The sequence below is a fragment of the Sciurus vulgaris genome (genome assembly GCF_902686455.1).
Source record: "Sciurus vulgaris genome assembly, chromosome: 2".
NCBI lineage: Eukaryota > Metazoa > Chordata > Mammalia > Rodentia > Sciuridae > Sciurus > Sciurus vulgaris.
The window spans coordinates 116369707-116372614 of NC_136462.1; the positions used below are offsets into that span (position 1 = coordinate 116369707).

The 2908-nt window shown below is 47.1% G+C and overlaps 1 pseudogene across 1 annotated transcript; it reads right to left on the bottom strand.

Moving 5' to 3' along the window:
- Positions 1-1286: 1286 nt before the first annotated feature.
- LOC306655334 (transcription factor AP-2 gamma-like) lies at positions 1287-2195 on the bottom strand (annotated as a pseudogene). The gene has a single exon. The product of its transcript is annotated as a transcription factor AP-2 gamma-like (transcript).
- Between the last annotated feature and the right edge of the window lie 713 nt (positions 2196-2908).

Sequence of the window (2908 nt, forward strand, 5' to 3'; positions counted from 1 at the left end):
TGAAACACACAATGAGTCGTTATGATTATCATGACCCTATTATGTCAATGTCATCTTTATTTTCCTATTGAGAATACATTTATTACACAGGTATCATATGCACACAATTACACGGGCCTGGAGTTCCATTCCAAATCTCCATTTCATCCACACAAACCTTAATGTACATTCAGCTTAGGGTTCAGCCCCACAGGAATGAGACGCCAAGTTATTGCTTTCTGAACAGAGAACCCCAATTAAATAGTATCTTCCAAACAAAGAACAAAGCCCTGTATCCTCTTAATTCTTCGTACCCTGTGTACAGATGAATAAAATCTAAAGACGTGTTATAAATTACCCTACCACCATTAAAAGTTAATATTAAAATCGAAACCCATTTCTCAAAAAGTCATAAGAAGTGCACCAGTATTTACAGACCCCATTAAATTATGCATAAATAAAATCTGTACAGTCAACACACTGTTTCTCAAAATACAGAGCCTCCACATGGAGTTGGGACAGGCAGCAGCAAATGCTTCGTGTCCACCCTTTTCAAGTTTACTTGAAAAATCAAGATCTGAAATGAAGATGCAAATAAAGCTACAGTATCTTACAGGAACCTGTCATTTTAAAGAGTCCCCCATTTAAAGAGTCAACTTTCAAAGACAGGAAAAGACAAATGAAATTGTTGGCAGGCATTGTTTACAAGTTTCCTATAAACAGAAGGCCTCTCTGAGCACAGGGTTTGCACCCACCTGCCACCTGTTCACTAGCCACTGAGCACGTGGTAACTTTGTCTCCTCCTGGAGGGCACCATCACTGAGGCAGGGAGATAAAGACTGAATTTTGGAAAAAAATATTTAATGGACATAAAAACCAGCCATATTTTAATACTAATTAAAATAGCTTACTGTTGATCTGAATGGCATCGATCTGACGTTTCAACAGCTTGCTTTGTGGCTTCTGGTCAGCCCAGGGAACTTAATGAAAAGGTTCTAAAACTCGCAGCACCACTTTCAGAGGAAGGAGGGACAGGGTTTCAAAAATAAATGTTCAACAAGTGAAAAAACAAAAACCAGTACTTGTCACCTTGGGACCATGTGTCCGAGGTCAGACGCTGGAGTGCTGGAGGAACCACAGGGATCCAGGAGGGCAGGCCAAGATTGTGCAAGCCTGAAGGGACAGAGGTCTTTTGGATAGGTGGGTAAGGGCGCCTGGAAGCTCTTCCCCCAGCAGGAGCGCTTCCCAGTCTGTCCCAGTGGAGAAGAATTCCTCGGTCCTTCCCCTTCCCGCCCTCTGCTCACCTCTTACTTCCTGTGCTCCATCTTCTCCAGGGTCTTACTAGAATCTGCTGGACTCTGGTCTCAGGGTTCATATAGGATTTGTCTATGACAATCAGGCTTCTTTGATGTAGTTCTGCCCCACAGGCACAGCAGCGCAGAGGGCCTGCCTGCCAAACCCGTGGGTGATCAGGCTGAAATGAGACAAGCAGTTCTATATGTTCGTTCCCAAGACCGGGGTGGCCTGTTGCTCTGGTTAGGTGTTCCATCTTGATTGAGGAGGTCTGTGAATTCTTCATGCACTTACTGAGTTGCCAGCAGCATATTCTTCCTCGCTGCCATCTCACTCCGCCCTCCCAGGTGAGGCCTGGCTAAGAATTCGGCCGCTGGCGTACTAGGAAACTGCTGCATAGACGTAGGCAAGGTCCCAAGCCAAGGGAGCAGCTTCGCCCTCCACTAAGGATGTCAGGAGGGTCACATGATCAGCTTCCCGTCTCCCAGCCAGAAGATTTAGCCCAATCTTGTCCAACTTCTCTGGCAACAATTGACCTCCATTTTTGGATTTGGCTCTTGAGAACACCTCCCAGCAATGAGGCATTTAAGCATTCAGGTGGTGACAATCACCTCTGCACTTCAGCCACTGTCGCTTTCTATTTGGACGTGGAGCTGAGGAGGGACAGTCTTCTGGGAACTGAGTTGAAGACCTCAGGCTCCCACCAGCTCTTTCTGACAGGGGAGACTCAGGGGGCTTCTTAGTCATGGAAACGGGACCTTTATGAATTACAATCTGATGGTGCACAAACAGGTGTAGGTCGTGGACATTCTGCACCGCTTCCATCTGGGCGGCATGTCATGGAGTTCCAGGGTCTCAGCCAGGCCCACGCGGCCAGGGTGTGGGTAACAGCAGGTCTGAGCGGCATCCTTGCAGGTGCCCATGGTACCTGCCTTCAGCCTGGAGAGGAGGGAGAGCAGGCCGGCCTGGCGCCTGCTGGTGGTGCAAACACAGGCTGGCCCCCTCCTGGCTCTGGTGGAGGGACCAGGCTTGCTTCAATGTCACCTTCTTAATCCTCCCTAGAGTTTTAACTATTTCTTGCCAAAAATACTTGGGATAAATATCCATATTCCTCAGAACCGAATGCCGGGGAGCACCAAGGTTCAGGGGTTCACGAGCACATCTGTGCCCTTTCCTGTTTGTGGCAGCTGCCTCGGCAGGGAGACAGCAGCCGTCTGTGATCCTCCCCTCCCCTTGGCTCCAGTCGGGGTGTTTTGCCATGAGCTCGGCCTCACTGGTCAGAACCTGTCCTGTGTTTACTCTGTCACAAGCAGAGTCCAGGTGGGCATGGCAGCAGTTGTCATGGAAATGCCTCTGTCTTCCCACTGAAGTGACAACAAAGACAACAATCTTGAGAAAAAGCAACACCCTCCCCCAGCATCTCAAAAATCTTGAGAGAAAAGATAGCACCCTAATGTGATTCTGAAGACCTATCTGAATATAGGAATAAGACAGTGATATTCTCTGTCAATAATATCTTTTTATATGTTTTCCTGGAACTTCTAGACAAGGCAAAATTTTGTAAAACAGAGGGGAAAAAGAGCACCTTAACTGTTGAAAATAAGAGAGAGTTATTCTTGGTTTTAGGTAATGTAAT